This window comes from Lissotriton vulgaris, chromosome 3_1, assembly GCF_964263255.1.
Source record: "Lissotriton vulgaris chromosome 3_1, aLisVul1.2, whole genome shotgun sequence".
NCBI lineage: Eukaryota > Metazoa > Chordata > Amphibia > Caudata > Salamandridae > Lissotriton > Lissotriton vulgaris.
In genome coordinates, this window is record NC_141689.1 from 1,281,967,234 (window position 1) to 1,281,986,901 (window position 19,668).

A 19,668-nucleotide genomic window follows, 5' to 3' on the forward strand; every position below is an offset into this window, starting at 1 on the left:
TCTCCTCTGTATTTGCCATGAGTTAATGCCCGGGTCATTGCATGAGTACATGAGTAATGACTGGATGATTAGAGTGCTACAAGGGGAGTGCCTGGTGATTTTATAAGTGCTTGGGTTTTGGCACAGTGATTGGATAAGCATGTAGGATTGACTGGGTGATTGGAGGACTGCATAGATAGTACCAGAGAGATTACTGGACTGCATAGGTAGTTGTCAAGGTATTTCAGCAGTCCTTGTGTTAGTGACTGGATCATGAGTACATGGAGTACTGAGTGGATAATTAGAGTACTGCAAGGAGAGTGCTGGGTGAATTTATAAGAGCTTGGGTATTGGAGTAGTGTTTGGATTAGTACATGATAGAGGCTGGGTGACTGGAGGAGTGCACATGGAGTGACAGTTTGATTGTGGGACTGCTTGGGTACTACCTGGGGATTTGAAGGAGCAAAGGAGAAGTGTGTAAGTGGGTACAGGACTGTATCAGTTGGGCAAATGGGATTGTACTAGTAATCAGTTAGTGCCTGGATCATTGCATGAGTACATAGCTACTGACTGAAAGATTAGAACACTGCACGGAGAGTGTCTGAGTGAATGTATAAGTGCTTGGGTATTGGCGGAGTGTTTGGATTAGTACATGGTAGTGGCTGGGTGACTCAAGGACTGCACAGGTAGTGACAGGGTGATTGCTGGACTGCATAGTTACTACCAGGGGAATTGAAGGAGCGAATGAGAAGTGTATAGGTGGTTAGAGGAGTGCATGGGTAGTACACAGGAATTGTAGCAGTGCATGTGTTAGTGCCTGGATCATTGCATGACTACATGGGTAGTGACTGAATGATTAGAGTACTGCGAAGAGAGTGCATGGTGAATTTATAAGTGTTTGGGTTTAGGCACAGTGATTGGATAAGGACATAGGACTGGCTGGCTGATTGTTGGACTGCATAGGTAGTAACAGGGAGATTACTGGACTGCATTGATAATCCCGAATGGATTGCAGCAGAGCATGTGTTAGTGACTGGGTCATTGAATGAGTAAATGGGTAGTGACTGGATGATTAGACTGATGCAAGGACAGTGCATGACGATTGTAGGAGAGTAGGTTCTGTTTACTGTGGTTACTTCGACTTTTTGCTAGTGTTTCACAGTTTCTTGACTTTAGTCTGGCTGGAGCCCTGCTAATCAGGACCCCAGCCTAGCTGCTCCCTCTCTAAAATGATTGCATGTACTTTAGGTACACTCCAGTTCGGTTACTGGGGCACTCTTGTTAGTCCCTTTTATATGGTACCTTAGGTACTAAGGGTATAGATACCCCTGAGGCCTACCAGGGGCTGCAGCATGTATTATGCCACCCCTGGGAAGCCTTCCAAAATGACACCACAGGTCTGCTACTGCAGCCCGGGTAAGGTGGTGCATGCACCCCTTACTAAAATATAGGCTACCTATATCTACCTTTAATAAGAGACACATATAAATCTATAAGTCACTCCTATAGCAGGCCTTAATAATCCTGGAGGCAGAGTACTTGATTTTGTTTGAGAGAGTGCCCATGCATGAGCAGGACCCCTCTGCAGTTTTCGGAATCTATTCTCTGAGGCTGTTCTGTGATGCTGCCAGACCATATACTCTTAAGTGCGTTATAACCTTGCAATAAATGCTAACTTTGGAATTTCTGCATCGAAACATGGTGTCAAACACTTTGGAATCCTACCCCCCTGCCAGTCCTGGCGGCGGGGGTAGAATTCCGACCTTCTAGAGGTGGATACATATAAAAACTAACCTAAGCAGTAATAGTTTAAAAGAACCCTAGCATCACAAAATGGATGCTGCAGACACTGGTCTGACCTCCTGCTGCTGGACAAAACTCCAGAAGGGGAGGCCTGTACAATAGGTTTCCTGCCACCACCTCCCAGACAGGTTTAAGTATATTGGGGCTGGGTGGGGCATTCAGTGAATGCTTTTCAGACAGTGCTGTGGGCACACCTGGTGTCCCTGTGCACATCCAAGTTCAAACTGGTTGCCGGGGCACTCAGCCCCTTCTCTGGCATGAAACTGGACAAAGGTAATGGGTGTAACCACCCCTCTTCCCAGACCCTCCCATAGGTGGGTCCCCAGAGTATGTCCAATTCCCTATCTTAGTATAAGTAAGAAACTCTGCAACATATAACCTGGAATTTCGACTAGATGATAGAAGAATCTCCCTTGGGGGTCAAGGAGTGACTCCCCTGTTTTACAGGCACCAACAAAGCTTTTGCCGGTCTACATCTTCGAAGCCCCCGCCAGACTCTGAAGTACCCGCAGCCCAAGAAGAGGATTTCCAGACTTCTCTAAGGCCGACACGAGTCCCCAGCAAAGCTGAGACCCGCAGCCCAAACGAGTGATGTGGAACTGGAACTCCTGCCACAGTGCACATTTGCTAAGTGCATTGGGATTTTCTGAAGTTGTGCTTTGGGTTCCTTGTAGCCCAAGCCCCGAGTATCATCTGCAGCTAAGATTGTGGGCCTACACTCCACAAGTGTTTTGTGGGCCTGCTTCTTGCATTTCCGCTTGAGGCTCCTTCGTGATCCCTAGTCTGTTGACTGGTGGGTCCCTTTGAAGGCAACTCTATTTTTCTTTGGGCTTCCCTGATTGCTCCAGACATGCCCTGACTCCTTACCAAGAGGTGAGTCTCCCAGATCTTGCTGGTCTGCATAGAAGCCTATCTCCGCTTTCTGCATGGTTTGCTGTTGCCAAGGCTTGTTGGGTCCAATCTGAGCACTGACACCACAGCACTTAACATCCTTTGTGGGACAGCTTGAATACAGCTCCTGGTGGTCGCCAACATCCCCAGGACCCTTTGGCTGAAGAGTCAAGCTTCACCTTCTTCACCTGAAATCACCCGACTTTGGTGGGCATCTGCTCATCACCTTCCTGGTCACTGGCTAGTGACCCAGACTCTGTCCCCTCTGCTTTCAGGTTCTTCAGATCTCCGATCCACCCTTGGATCCCTCTGGACACTTTCCACTTGTACGCCAGCAGCACTTTGCAGCAGTTCTCCATAGAAATTGATGACGGAACCCGACACGAAAATATTCTAATGCACCCGGCTTCCCTGGGTGAGGTAACTTGAGTACTCTGGTGCTCCCATGGGTGATGACTCTAGAACCTCCTAGTTCTAAAGGGGTTTGCTCCAAGTCCTCTTCTAAGTGATCTTTATCTGTAATTTTCCACCCGTACTTTGCCCATAGAAGTTAATGGTGATTCGCGGCTGTGTTTAGACACTGCACTCGTCCCCCGTGGGTCCCCTGTGTCACTACCTTGGGTGGTTCCTGGTAGCCCCAGCACTACTACAGGCTCTAGGCTTGTACTCTATGACAGTGGTGGTTCTTATACCACTTACTTAATGGTTTGGTACGCCCCTGGGTCTCAATGTATATTGTGCTAATTTACTGTGTGCTAAATAAGGTTACTGCATGTACTTTTGCCTCTAGCCTCATAAAGGGGGATGTGTTTAGAATAAATACATATATTTTATATATACACCTGGTGTGGTTCTCCTTTCATTTGGTCATTCAAAAGATTATAGACTGGTAAAACAAGCTGCTTTAAATTCCTTCAAGACTTAGCCTATAGGCTGCTCTCCACAGCTGCCACTAGGATAGCTTTCAATAAGGTTGTCTTTAACCTACAATCGATAAGGGGTCATTTGGACTGGTGCAATGTGCCCACTAGAATAGTGGACAGCATATGCCAGGCCAACTTCTCACAATGATTTTATAACTGTTTGGGTTTTAGTGGAGTAATTGGATAAGTACATAGTGCTGGCTGGGTGATTGGAGGAGTGAATCATTAGTGTGTAGGTGGTTAGAGGTATGCATGGTAAGTGCTTAGAGGATTGCAGCAGGGCATGTGTTAGTGCCTGGGCCATTCCATGAGTACATGGGTACGACTGGAAGATTAGAGTACTACAAGGAGAGTGCATGGTGAATTTATAAGTGCTTGGGTTTTGGCGGAGTGATTGGATAAGAACACACATGTTGCATACTTGCATCAGTCAGGCTCCCTCCCTTCACCACTGTGCAAATGCACCCCCTGGCAGGTTTTAAGTTGGAAGATTAATTCCCCTTGAATCCTGATGGTCCCTGGGGCCAACTAGCCCACCAGGTACATCAAGTAAGCACCACACAGCTGCGTTGCAGAGAGGTGGTCCGAGGCCACGCCCCTTTTTTCAACTCTCTGCAACTCAACTCTGTTGTGCTTACTGAAGGTAACTGGTGCCCCCCACACATACTTTTTAATTAAAAAAATGAGCCCCGGTGAGGTGGTGGTTCCCGGGGCTGCAGGGGCCCATGAACCCCTGCTGTTTTTTATGGAATCCTAGGGAGGTGGCGGTCCCCGGGACAGCATGGGCGATAGGCACTCCCCCACGCTTTTTTTTACAGCCCGCATACATTATAATAAGCCCCGGGGAGGTGGTGGCAATTCCGTTCAGCAGTTCGGGCTGTGGCCTTGCCTAAAGTTTCCTATGGGAAATAGTTTTTTTGACTCTTATTTTTTGAATTTCTCAACAACTACTGAATGGATTTACACCATTTAAAAAAAGGTTCCTTTCTGAACCAAGACCAACCTTTCTACCAAATTTGGTGTAATTCCGTTTGGCAGTTCGGGCTGTAGCCTGTCTCAAATTTCCCTATTTAAATTAACACACAAAAAATGTGTTTTGGGGTCCCCTTTTTTCCCAGCCCCACTTGACGAATAACCCCCAAACTTTCAGGATAGGAGCTGACCAGGAAAGGCTGATTTTCTGAAGAATTTCGCAAAGATTCGTCAAAGGACGCTAAAGTTATTAGCAAATCATAAAAACGCTTTTCCTATGGAAACTTGGTCCTAACTATAACTACCTACTGGCGACCGCCAGTAAGTAATATATATATATTATCATCGCCATTTATCCGGTTGATATGCGAGCTGGAGACGCTGCCTGCATCTGACGAGACTTTGTTCATATATATATATATATATTCACTGAAAAAACCATTGGTTATAGACCATATATAGTTAGGGATTAGCATTTACAAAACCTTAATTTACTCGCACAAAACCATAGAAATTCGCATATATAGTTAGTTGCAATAACTATATATCGCGCACCCGCAATCCACTGCTGATGATGTCACATATTACATCATTCATGACATGGTCAGTGACATCACTGATGACATCACTGATGACATCTCAAATGACATCACTGATGACATCTCAAATGACATCACTGATGAAATCACTGATAACATCTCATTTGACATTACTGATCACATCACTGATGATATCATTCATGTGATAATACGATGAACCTCTTCAGACTCTAATATAACCTTAGATACAATCAGTGTAAACAGACACTCACAGACTGTCACTCATCCATGGAGTGACTCACACACCTAGTCAGTCATGCAAAGAATCAATCACACCTCCATTTCCTCAACTATACAGTTATACACACCTTACTCAATCAAACATATACTAACACATATTTACTCTCTTATACAATCACTGATACAAGTTCACAATGATCCATACAGCCACTCACACATTCACTGGCTCTTATGCACAGTTATTTATATATGTCAACTCTTACATGTGCTGTGTTTTAATATGTACTTACTTTGACATGTGGCTCTGAGAAATCCAATCACTCACCAATACACTCATGCAGACAGTCAACCACCCATACAGCTGTTTCCACATGCACTTTTGAACCCATACATCTACTGAATCAACTGCTCACACATCTATGCACAGAGTCACATACCTCCCAGCCACCCCCACACACTCACTCACTCTCCCATACAAATATTTGGGCAACCAATCAATAACCCATATAGTTACTCATATAGCTACTGATCAACACATGCAGCAGTTTACAGAACTACAGAAATAATGATGCACAAATTAAGACTGTTAAGTCACTAACCCATGCACTCAGTGAGACACATTTAATCATTCTCTCATACAGTCAGTCATGCACCTACTAAATCCTTCATCCAAACACTTATACATACACTCATTCTTCAATATGTAAGACATATTTTAACTTTACAGAAACATACAGTCACTGGATGTTGTCATCAGTGATGTCATCAGTGATGTCATTTGAGATGTCATCAGTGATGTCATTTGAGATGTCATCAGTGATGTCATCAGTGATGTCACTGACCATGTCATGAATGATGTAATATGTGACATCATCAGCAGTGGATTGCGGGTGCGCTATATATAGTTATTGCAACTAACTATATATGCGAATTTCTATGGTTTTGTGCGAGTAAATTAAGGTTTTGTAAATGCTAATCCCTAACTATATATGGTCTATAACCAATGGTTTTTTCAGTGAATTTTCATGGTTTTGTAAATGCAAATTCCTAACTATATATGGTCTATAACCTATGGTTTTTTCAGTGAATTTCATTGGTTTTTTAAAAGCTAATATCTATAGCTGTAAAATATATTCTTTATTACGTGACGTATCACGTAGCCACATGAGACGCCTCATGACACGTCGCATAAACGTGACGTATCATCTCTGCAGCGCAAACAAAACCCGTAACGTAAGCGCGCCAGAGCACACTTACAGATATATATATTTTTTTTAACCTTAATTAGACAAAATCCACACGTGCACATATCTTGAGGCCTTGCAAAGGCACATCAAACAAACAGTCCCTACAATTTTGCCAAGTTTGGTGGAAATCTATTCCTTTAAATTTTATTTTACTGTTTCTCTTGGTTTTCCCCTTGTTACGCTTACTGGAACGCTACCCGGTACGCAAACCAGACGCTCCAAAAACACAAGATGTCGGACTCCCGTTACGCTGCCGATTAGCTGCCCGGTTGGCGTACCAGAAAGCGCCTTTACCGCGAAAAATCGAAATTTTCTTTTTTTTTCTTTTGCCCTGCGGGGCACTTTAATATCCCCCTCATCAATCCTAGGGGGTCAGGAGGGGTCTACCTTGCCCCCTTTCGTTCATTTCCCCCTTCGTTTTTCACCACCTCTTGTCTCTCGATCCTACCGAGAGACAAGATGGCGGCCGCTCCGGACTGTTTACAATGTTGACAGCCAATCAGCTTCTCCTCAGACTCCCGTTACACTGCCGGTTAGCTGCCCGGTTAGCTGCCCGGTTCACGTACCGATTTGCGCCTCTACGACAAAAAATCGCTAATTTTTTTCCTCTTGTCTCTCGATCCTACCGAGAGACAAGATGGCGGCTGCTACGGACTGTTTAGAATGTTGACAGACACCGGAGAGCCAATCAGCTTCGCTTCGCAAAGCTCCGTTACGCGAAAAGTACTCGAACTGATGCGCTATTCAGCACGCTGTCACAGATATATACATTTTTTTAAATGTTAATTTCTCAAAATCCACTGGAGCACATATATTGAGACCCAGCAAAGGCACATCGGGCTAACAGTCCCTACAATTTTGCCAAGTTTCGTGCAAATCCATTCAGCCGTTCGAGCTAAAAGTGAGGCCAAACGCCCTATGGAAAAATGAATGGGAAAAACGCGTTTTGGGACCCCCCTTTTTTCTCGGCCCCCCCTTGACGAAACCCCCCCCCAAATCTTCAGGGGCCGATCAGAAACAAAATGTGCCATTTTCCTGAAAATTTCAGCCGATTCTGTCCACAAACGCCAAAGTTATTAGACATAGAATTTTCAAAAGTTCCATAGAGAAAAAATCCTAACTATATATACCTACTGGCGACCGCCAGTAGGTAATATATATATATATATATATATATATCGAAATCCACAATCCTGCCTCACAGGAATTACAACGAACACCAGCACAAAAGCAGGTACAGACCACAGCGAAGAGTGAAAAAAGTGCTTTATTCCAAAATGGGCAGCAGCATGACGCATTTCATCCGGCAAAACCGAACTTGATCACATGATCTACCCAGAGACACAGGTGGTTTAAATACTATATGCATCACAAATAGCTCCACCTATTCGCTGTCATAGACATTGAAAACATACTTCATAAGTTAATTCAACCCAGTCTGTTTTCACTGAATATTGTCTAAAAGTCATATACTTAAAATAAGACAACATGAATTCAGTGAAAAGAAAAATGCATAATAACAACATTTATCTTCATTAAAGTTATAATGGGCAAGTGCCCTAAATCAACATAATGAAAGTATGTACAAATAATAAAATTACACAGCGATGGACAATTATTCTATGCAGTATTATAAAACCACCCACACAAAGTGAATAAGTGCTAATAAATAAAATAATTAGCATGTTCATAAGTGTTAGCGAGCAATATTACCAAGGATGTAAACAGTAATAGCAGCAGATAAAGTGATGAGTGCTAAAAAAGTGCAATAGTGATAAAAATCGGCTAGTAGTTCTCAATTCAATTAACAGCTTAAGGAAATAGATATTGTAAAAAACGGAGAGGATCAACTATCAGGTCCTGGTCGAGCAAACTCATATTACTAAAACCATAAAGTCATTATTTCATCCGAGTATATCATAATTCAATAATAAATGGTTGGATAATCCTCTAAGCATTCCAAAAATTTAGTAAAACCATAAAAACAGTAAAACCAGAATTTCATAAATAATGCTAAAATTGACAAGGTATTAAAAAGCTGAGTTCTAAAAGCTAATTAAATGACCATTGCATATACGAGGAGATATTGAAGTTGGACCCACACATTAACAATGAATTTGAATACAAAAATACCAACTTGGTCTTAAAAATAAAATTAATAGATTACAGAAAGTTATGGAGGTCCTCACCCATATTAAGACCATTCGGGATTTTGCTATTGAGAAGCACGATATAATGGCTCTCCAATTGTCGCAGTCTTTTTTCCCTATCTCCTCCTCTCTTTGATATGGGGACTGCGTCAATAACAAAATATTTCAAATCGTTCAAGTTGTTATTGTGAACTAATTTGAAATGACGCGCGACAGGGTCACTTGAATCGGAGTTGACTATTGAACGTAAATGTTGTAAAATGCGGTTAAACACCTGTAACTTAGTACTCCCAACGTACTGTAGACCACAAGTACATTGTAAGACATAGACCGCATGATTAGTTTTACAAGTCTAAAGATTATTGATCTTACTAATAGTCTCAGAGAATGCTGGTTTAAACTCTGTAGTGTTAACTCCGAATTTGCATGCTCTGCAAGAGCTGCATTTAAAAAAACCAGATCTGTTGGATAGCCAATTAGATTTAATAGTGACTTCAGGGCTAGATTTAACTAGCACATCCCTCATAGAGGGAGCTCTACGAAAAGTTATAGCTGGATACTCTTCCAATAAGGGTGCTAAAGTAATATCAGTCATGAGGATTGGCCAGTTAGATTGAACAATCTGTTTGATTTTACGTTCCTGGCAATTATACCTGGTGATGAGTCTAATCTTAGATTTTTCAATGCCACTTGTTTCGGTTTCTTCCAATGTGATAGTAGGAACCGTAGAGACGGAAGGGACAATTGGGGTTTTAGTCATCACAAATTCCAAAGATCTAATAAGTTCATTAGCTTCCGGAGGCTCTTAAAGACATGGCTGTTTAATCAGCGAACTCTATTGCAGCCCTGCTAGCCCATACATGTGCCGAGACACCTCAGGGTAATTGTTTGCGCAATAAAAATTTCAAAAATTAATAAATAAATAAATACATTTCTATCGTAACCCCTAATTAAAAACCTTTGAAAGGATTCTTCAAGACAAATATTCAAATCTACCTCATTATTGCAGATTCTTTGAATTCTTAAAAACTCTCCATAAGGAATGCTTTTAATTAGGTGTCGGGGATGATTACTCTGGGCATGAAGAATAAAGTTACCTGCCGTAACCTTTCTATGCATCTTGGTCATGATTGAGTTGTTCAGGATGTATATTTCAACGTCAAGGAAATTAACTCTGGAATTACTAATGGTGACTGTGAATTCTAAGTTCAAAACATTGTTATTAATTCTTTTAACAAACTCCTCCGCTGAACTTTCACAGCCCTGCCAAATAATAAAAACATGATCTATGAATCGCCACATGTTAACAATGCCAGTTTCTGTTGTAGTCAGCTCACCAAGGGGTCGCCCAAGAACCTCCTTCTCCCACCAGCCCACGTGTAAACACGCGTAGCTAGGGGAGAAGCATGCCCCCATAGCAACACCACGCAGCTGCTGATATCCTTCGTTGTTAAATAAGAAGTAGTTGTTATTCAAACAGAATTCAATCATTTTAACTAGCATCTTGCTATGTTCATAGAATTTGATGTCCTTTTCACCTAGAAAGTGTTCAATCGCTCTAAGGCCATCAATGTGATTTATAGAAGTATAAAGTGACGAGATGTCCATAACCAGGAACCAGTATTCAGGTTTCCATACCACCTCATTCAGTTTCTTCAAAAAATCACCAGTGTCTCTTATGTAGCTAGGGAGGACCTCCATAAAACCATGAAGAAAATAATCCACATATTTAGATATTGTCTCAAGTAGTCCATTTTGGGCTGAAATAATTGGTCGCCCGGGTACAGGGAAGGTGCCTTAAGTGGATCTTAGAAAAGGGGGTGGTGATGAACAGAGTGTCTGAATTAAGCAGACCACTCTTACCCAGTCCAAAGATCAGGGCTTGATCCATCACCGTTATTTATCTCACTGCACCATCCCAGCTCAGAACCTGGCTATATGCAAATCAGTCTGTCCCTGGCCCAGTGCATCATGGGAACAGGGCAGACTAAACTACCAAGCCAATTCTTCACCAGAAAGGAGACAAGCTACCGGGGACCGGTTTCGGGCATTTCAGCCGTCTTCGGCCCGGCTTGCTTGAATCCTGATGGTGCAGTGAGAAAGGGACTCATGTCTGAGTATACCCTGCCACACCTATAGTGGCCAAAAACGATTCAGAAAAGGGGGTGGTGATGAACAGAGTATCTGAATTAAGCAGACCACTCTTACCCAGTCCAAAGATCAGGGCTTGATCCATCACCGTTAATTATCTCACTGCACCATCCCAGCTCAGAACCTGGCTATATGCAAATCATTCTGTCCCTGGCCCAGTGCATCATGGTAACAGGGCAGACTAAACAACTAAGCCAATTCTTCACCAGAAAGGAGACAAGCTACCGGGGACCGGTTTCTGGCATTTCAGCCGTCTTCGGCCCGACTTGCTTGAATCCTGATGGTGCAGTGAGAAAGGGACTCATGTCTGAGTATACCCTGCCACACCTATAGTGGCCAAAAACGATTCAGAAAAGGGGGTGGTGATGAACAGAGTGTCTGAATTAAGCAGACCACTCTTACCCAGTCCAAAGATCAGGGCTTGATCCATCACCGTTATTTATCTCACTGCACCATCCCAGCTCAGAACCTGGCTATATGCAAATGAGTCTGTCCCTGGCCTAGTGCATCATGGGAACAGGGCAGACTAAACTACCAAGCCAATTCTTCACCAGAAAGGAGACAAGCTACCGGGGACCGGTTTCTGGCATTTCAGCCGTCTTCGGCCCGGCTTGCTTGAATCCTGATGGTGCAGTGAGAAAGGGACTCATGTCTGAGTATACCCTGCCACACCGATAGTGGCCAAAAACGATTCTGAAAAGGGGGTGGTGATGAACAGAGTGTCTGAATTAAGCAGACCACTCTTACCCAGTCCAAAGATCAGGGCTTGATCCATCACCGTTATTTATCTCACTGCACCATCCCAGCTCAGAACCTGGCTATATGCAAATCAGTCTGTCGCTGGCCCAGTGCATCATGTGAACAGGGCAGACTAAACTACCAAGCCAATTCTTCACCAGAAAGGAGACAAGCTACCGGGGACCGGTTTCTGGCATTTAAGCCGTCTTCGGCCCGGCTTGCTTGAATCCTGATGGTGCAGTGAGAGAGGGACTCATGTCTGATTATACCCTGCCACACCTATAGTGTCCAAAAACGATTCAGAAAAGGGGGTGGTGATGAACAGAGTGTCTGAATTAAGCAGACCACTCTTAGCCAGTCCAAAGATCAGGGCTTGATCCATCACCGTTATTTATCTCACTGCACCATCCCAGCTCAGAACCTGGCTATATGCAAATCAGTCTGTCCCTGGGGGGTCAGGGTCTTTCTACCCTGCCCCCTTTTTGCATTCTACACGTTTGTTTTTCTGCTTCTTTTGTGCCTCGGTCTACCTAGCACAAGATGAATGCCAACACTTCCTGGTTAGAAGTGTTGACAGCCAATGAGCATGCTGCTTTCCTGTGAAAGGCATGCTGATTGGCTGCCACTGTCTGTCAACACTCCAAACCAGGAAGTGTTGGCAGCCATCTTGTGCCTCGGTAGAACCAAGGCACAAGAAAGCAGTGAAACAAAGGTGCACAACACGCAAAGGGGGCAGGGTAGAAGCACCCTGACCCCTTGGGCCTGCTCAGGGGGTCCCAAAAGGCCCCCCCAGGCCCAATTTTTTTTTTCTTCAGAAAATCGCGGGGGTACGCGCACCGTATAGAGTACAGTAAGCTTACTGTAAGATTACTGTACTCTGTACGGTGCAGTTCCTATCCCCCTACAGAAAAGTAAAGGCTGAAATCTTACTTTGCTAAAACCCTGGGCGTAGTTTGTGAAGTAGCGCTACGTGTAGCTACGCGAAGTGATTTTCGCATTACGGGAGCTAGGCTTAGCAGTACGGGAACTGCGTAGTACCCTGTTCGTGATGATTGCACAGTGCCGGATGCTTGTCCGCACTGTCAAATCATTGAAAACAGGATCTTGCAAGGTGTGAGCTGTCTTTTACTGCCGCTCGAGTAGATTCATACTCGAGCAGCAGCTTTCCCAACATAGACTAGTAGTTTCTGATCACGAGCAACCTGACCTCCCCATGTTGAGTATCTCGCCGGGAGGTTTATTTTCCACGCTCGCGATCGGCAACTTGATGTTGCTGATTGCGAACGAGGAAAAAGTCTCACCAGGATGTCATTTTGCTTGGTCGCGGTCGCCAACTTGATGTTGAGGACCGTGAGCAATCAAAAAATTACTGCTTCACCACGCTACGCTATGCTTGTTTGCACTGTGCTATGTGCAGTTTGCGTAGTGCGAAGTAGCGCAAACTTTGCATACTATGCGAGCATAGCGTAGTGCTTTGCCCAGGGTTACTTTGCTAGCATTTGCTTGGCTACACATGTCAAGCAACAAGGGATAAAGCGAAGCACTGGGTAGGAGGTGGGTCAGACTCCTTAAAAATATCATCACTGATTTTGTTGGACCGGAGCAATTAGTGAACCCCCATATTTCAGAACTGTAAAGGGAAGAACCCATAACCTTGTCTTCTTTCATCTGAAAGACAGGAGCTATAGGTTTATTAAAAGAGCATGATATTCTTTACAGATTACACTTGTGATTTGCCTGGGCTTTAAAGTCAGTTTTTCTACATGGTGCTTCCAGAACATATTCATAGACAGGTTAATTCCCAAATAGTTAAATGAGTCCTGTTAGAAATGGAGGTCTCTAGTTGGCAATGGTTGGCCACTGACCAAGTAGGGACCCTTCTTCCAAAGTCAGAGTAAGGGGGCTACACCCTTTGATTACCCCTGCACAACCCTGTGGTAATGTAGCACAAGCAGCTAGGCTTATCTCAGAGGCAGTGTGTGAACCATTTATGACCATACACAGTAACAAACACTACAAAGGGACACCACACAAGAAGTTATACAAAATAAGTATCTTTATATATAGACTCAACACAAGACCAATAACAGTAAAAAGTCACAATACAGTGAAATAGGATTATTCTTGGAATGCTGCAAAAATAGTTCAAGGTGTGCAAATAGGGGTTCAGTTCAAAGCAGTGGTCTCTGCGACCCTCCTACTTATAAAGTACCTGGATTTCGGAGCAAAACAAACAAAGTGTTGCAGTGAAGCTGAAGCGCTGATGTTCTGCACGCGAGGCCGCTGGTGCGATGAATCCTTGCTACGAGGTAGGAGACGATGCGCCGATCTGCTGATGCGTGCAGAAACGAGGCGACAGACTTCTTCACGCTAGGCTGCTGATGTGATGAATCCTTGCCTCGAGGGAGGTGACGTACCAAAAAAATAGTTGGCGGTGAAGAAAAGTCAATTGTTTATTATACAAAATACTCTATAGAGGAGCCTCTCCCATCCTTACCCATCATGTGCGCGGAGAAGAATGCCAATTCTTAGTCAATACAGTACATATATACTCTCAGTTCAACACATGAAGTCACCGTAAATGGAAAAGTACTACTTGCCTCTAGGGCCCTAAGGAAAAACTATATATGGCACACATGATTAGTTTGAAACTCTGCTTTAGCTATTATTGGGGAAGATCCAAAGGGGTGACTCCCTTTCGTTCTGGTGCCCGGGAGTGCAGGCACTGCACCTTCAGGAATGCACTTATCGGAACCCGAAGCCAGATGCGACCTTGAGTCCCAGGATGGAAAAAGAATAGTGTGTATTCAGCTGCTCTCTGTAATTTAACTGAACAGGGGCCTACTTACTACTGGAGAGTAACACATGACCACTGCTCGAGTCTAACGTGGACAAGACAAAGATGGCGTCTGTGTGGTTCTCGGCCTATTCAATAATAACAGAGTATATGAAAAGTGTGTACCCTTACTAACTTAACTAAAACTGGACTGTTTAGACCCTATTCATACTAAATCATTAACATTATATATATATATTTGTCTTAGGAGGAGGTGGGAACCGGATATACAGCGCGATCTCCAGTGTTGCGCACACGAGGTCCCCGTTTCATCAAGGAGGCTCTGGCTCACTGGTCTCTACTTTCGTGGAATTTTGGAGCGGATCCGGGATACCGGAATGACCAAAGCTCACCTGTCAGCCTGTAGAGATAAGAGGCGGTGTCGGAGCCAATCTGCTTCGCGCTGGACTACGAAGGATTTCCTTCCCTGTCCCCGCTTATTTGAAATCCGGACACTTTCAGGTTGAGATGGTTGGGGACTCGAGAAAGCATCAGCTCCCATTTGGCAAGTAATAAGAACAATTGACACCTACGTAGCGCCAACCCGCCCTGTGCAGCATCGCCCAGACTTGATGTTTAACAACAGTGTATGCTGGGACTGGTAGTCACAGAACATGGAGTGACTGACCAGCGATGTCTAATGAGAGGCACGTATCACCTTGGGGGCGGAGCAACGCACAACCAGTCGGTACTCGGCAAGATACTACATCTTAGAAACGCGCCCTAAACCTTAAACAACTCACCACTGGCTCTGAAGAAGGCTAAAAGCAATGCCGAAATGCATCCGCTGAGAGTGGGAGGTGGTATTTGTTCCTCTTGCCTCTGTGAAGGATTAAAGGTGTTTTTTCGTGTTCCCCTGCTGTGGCCTCGCACTTTGTCTTAGGAGGAGGTGGGAACCGGATATCCAGCGCGATCTCCAGTGTCGCGCACACGAGGTCCCCGTTTCATCAAGGAGGCTCTGGCTCACTGGTCTCTACTTTCGTGGAATTTTGGAGCGGATCCGGGATACCGGAATGACCAGAGCCCACCTTTCAGCCTGGAGAGATAAGAGGCGGTGTCGGAGCCAATCTGCTTCGCGCTGGACTACGAAGGATTACCTTCCCTGTCCCCGCTTATTTGAAATCCGGACACTTTCAGGTTGAGACGGTTGGGGACTCGAGAAAGCATCAGATCCCAGTTGGCAAGTAATAAGAACAATTGACACCTACGTAGCGCCAACCCGCCCTGTGCAGCATCGCCCAGACTTGATGTTTAACAACAGTGTATGCTGGGACTGGTAGTCACAGAACATGGAGTGACTGACCAGCGATGTCTAATGAGAGGCACGTATCACCTTGGGGGCGGAGCAACGCACGACCAATTGGTACTGGGCAAGATACTACATCTTAGAAACGCGCCCTAAACCTTAAACATCTCACCACTGGCGCTGAAGAAGGCTAAAAACAATGCCGAAATGCATCCGCTGAGAGTGGGAGGTGGTATTTGTTCCTCTTGCCTCTGTGAAGGACTAAAGGTGTTTTTTTGTGTTCCCCTGCTGTGGCCTCGCACTTTGTCTTAGGAGCAGGCGGGAACCGGATATATATATATATATATATATATATATATATATATATATATATATATATATATATATATTACCTACTGGCGGTCGCCAGTAGGTATATATAGTTAGGATTTTTTCCCTATGGCATTTTTGAAAATTCTATGTCTAATAACTTTGGCGTTTGTGGACGGAATCGGCTGAAATTTTCAGGAAAATGGCACATTTTGTTTCTGAGCAGCTCCTGGAAATTTGGGGGGGGGGTCGTCAAGGGGGGGCCGAGAAAAAAGGGGGGTCCCAAAACGCGTTTTTCCCATGTTAATTTCCATAGGGCGGTTGGACTCACTTTTAGCCCGAACGGCTGAATGGATTTTCACGAAACTTGGCAAAATTGTAGGGACTGTTAGCCCGATGTGCCTTTGCTAGGTCTCAATATATGTGCTCCAGTAGTTTTTGAGAAATTAACGTTCAAAACAAGATATATATCTGTAACAGCGCTCCGGGCAGCGATCCGGTCCGCTTACTTTTCGCAAAACGGAACTTTGCGCGCAGAAAGCTGATTGGCTCTCCGGTGTCTGTCAACATTCTAAACAGTCTGGAGCGGCCGCCATCTTATCTCTCGGTAGGATCGAGAGAGAAGAAGAGGTGAAAAACGAAGGGGGAATTTAATGAAAGGGGGCAAGGTATACCCCTCTTGACCCCCTAGGATTGTTGTTGGGGTTATTAAAGGGTCCCGTGGGGAAAATAAAAAAAAATGATTTTTCACGGTAGAAGCGCTTCACGGGCCGCGAACTGGGCCGCAAACTGGTAGCAAAACGGGAATTCGCCATTTTGTGCTTCGTTTTAATTGTTTAGAGACAAAAATTATCGCCGCACATTGGCCACAATGCATGAATATCGTTGAAAAGTCAGCGATATTCATGCATTATCCAGCAAATGCTCTTAGCCATGTCATCCACCTTCCATTGGATAACAGAAAGCTGATTGGCTCTCCGGTGTCTGTCAACATTCTAAACAGTCCGGAGCGGCCGCCATCTTATCTCTCGGTAGGATTGAGAGAGAAGAAGAGGTGAAAAACGAAGGGGGAATTTATTGAAAGGGGGCAAGGTATACCCCTCTTGACCCCCTAGGAATGTTGTTGGGGTTATTAAAGGGTCCCGTGGGGAAAATAAAAAAAAAAAGATTTTTCACGGTAGAAGCGCTTCACGGGCCGCGAACTGGGCCGCAAACTGGTGGCAAAACGGGAATTCGCCATTTTGTGCTTCGTTTTAATTGTTTAGAGACAAAAATTATCGCCGCACATCGGCCACAATGCATGAATATCGCTGAAAAGTCAGCGATATTCATGCATTATCCAGCAAATGCTCTTAGCCATGTTATCCACCTTCCATTGGATAACATGGCTAAAAACTGCTCTGTGCGTGAGCTTTTTTTTTTTTTTTTGCTGCGTGACGTTTGTTAACGTTCGATTCGATGGAAATCAGGAAGTGTTGACCACCATTTTGTCACTGCTAGTAAATATTTTGTTATAAATGAATCCTTATTGATAAACATTGTCTGCGCCATCTTGCGTTTTTGTCCAATGCCACAATTTTGTCGTGCACGGCAGCCATTTTAGATGCCTTGACCAGGGCCACTCTCTGCACGCCGCCGATCCTCAGCATGGCTCCCCACCCTCGCAAGCATCTCCCCCACGCACTGGTCACCCCCGCTCTTTCTCTCATGCATGGGCCATATACTTCCCCCCATCTGCGCTGCTCTTCTCTGAGAATCACACCCTGTGCCCGCCCGACACCTCCCTTTCACCCTATTCACTACCGCACCCTCTGACACTCCTCTTCCTCTGTGTCCGATTGTCCAGGCCGGACCTAGGCTATCACCTAGCCCTGCGGATGTAGTTTATGGCCCCAGCTGTAGAGTATCCAGACATGCCAACCTTCCCGATTCAGGCGTGAGACTACTGATTTCAGTGCTAGTCTCCCGCCTCCCGATTCCTGCATGCAAAAACCCGGGGGCATATTACCAACAACTAGCGATAATTTTTGTCTCTAACTTGTTTAGAGACAAAAATTATCGCCGCACATCGGCGAATTTTATCGCACATAAACCTCGCTATTAGCAAGGTTTATCGCAAATGCGATAAAAAACGGCCGCAATGCATGAATATCGTTGAAAAGTCAGCGATATTCATGCATTATCCAGCAAATGCTCTTAGCCATGTTATCCACTTCCCATTGGATAACATGGCTAAAACTGCTCAGGGCAGGTGTTAGGTTTTGGAGATATTCGCGCTTAGCGCGAATATCTCCAAAAGTTGGTAATAGGAGATAGCGATGGTTAGGGACTGTTTCCAGTCGCTAAAATCTTGGCATGCCCACTTTGCATGTCATTAGTGATAAATATCACTGATATGCAAAGCGGGGCCCAAGATGGTCGCTATCTCCTTTTAGCTGTCACTAACTGGTGTTAGCGACAGTTTGGTAATAGGGAGATAATTTTATCTCTTTTTTTTTTGGCTTTTAAAGCCAAAAAAGCGGAAATAACCCCCCTTGATAATATGCCCCATGATTTCTCGGGGGTTTCAGCTGACCGGGCTTGGTATTGTGTTACGTGCTAATTCTTCCAGGAAACGTCAGAGGGTCGATGCAGGGGTTCTAGAAGGGGTGATAAACCATTTAAGCCTCATGAACAAGCGCATGGTCTTTTAAAGATTTATGAAGTTCTCGGGGCGGCGGTGTGTGTGTGCCCTCTTTCAGGAGCGGGCGGGGGGGGCACTGCCAGCAACTTGCCAGGCCAGGCAGTGTTCAACACGTGCATCACCCTTTCTCTACCTGCTATTGCGCTCCATGCTTCGGAAAGGTAAGAAAAAGAACGTGCATTTGAGTTTGAAATGTCCGATCTTGTAGCAGTACACTTGCGAAGCCCACACATGACAATAATCCGATTCAAGGCCCCATTCACCCGATTTTTTAAACATATATAGCACTCCAACAAAGTTAGATTTTAAAACTTTATTAACATTTAACTATAATGAACGGAACAAAAACTGTAAAAACATTTAAACATTTTTCACCCAAAAAAGCAACAATGGTCAGAAGCTGTCTTTTGTGCGAATAGTCCCAAGGCAGCACAACGTGCAGAGTTCTGGACGGCACCCAGGTGATGTCGCCTGGGTGCCCTACAATGCTGCTCCGAAAATTGGCGTGGGGCATCCTGGGTGGTGCGGGGGGAGGCCTCGTCAGTAGCGGTCTGTTGTGCGAATAGTCCCAAGGCAGCAGAACGCGCTGAGATATTGATGGCACCCAGGTGATGTCCAGTAAACTGCCGCACTGGTTTTGGTATCCTACAATGCTGCTCCGAAAATTTGCGTGCGGCGGCCCGGGGGGGGGGGGGGGGGGCGTGGGGGAGGCGGCGTGAACGGGCCTCCCCAGGTGGCGGCCATCCAGCTGAGTTGCGCCCGCTCTTGCGGCTACAGCGTCTCGCTCACCATGTTGTTGAGTTGCTCCCACTCTTGCAGTGCAGCGATAGGCGCCTGCTACATGACTCTTAAAATGGCGGACGGCTCTTCGGTTTTGGGCCTGGTCCACTGAAATGGCCCTGGGACACCTTGGAACTTGGACCCTTGCCTGCTAGGGCTTGGGCTCCATTCTCGAAAAGCG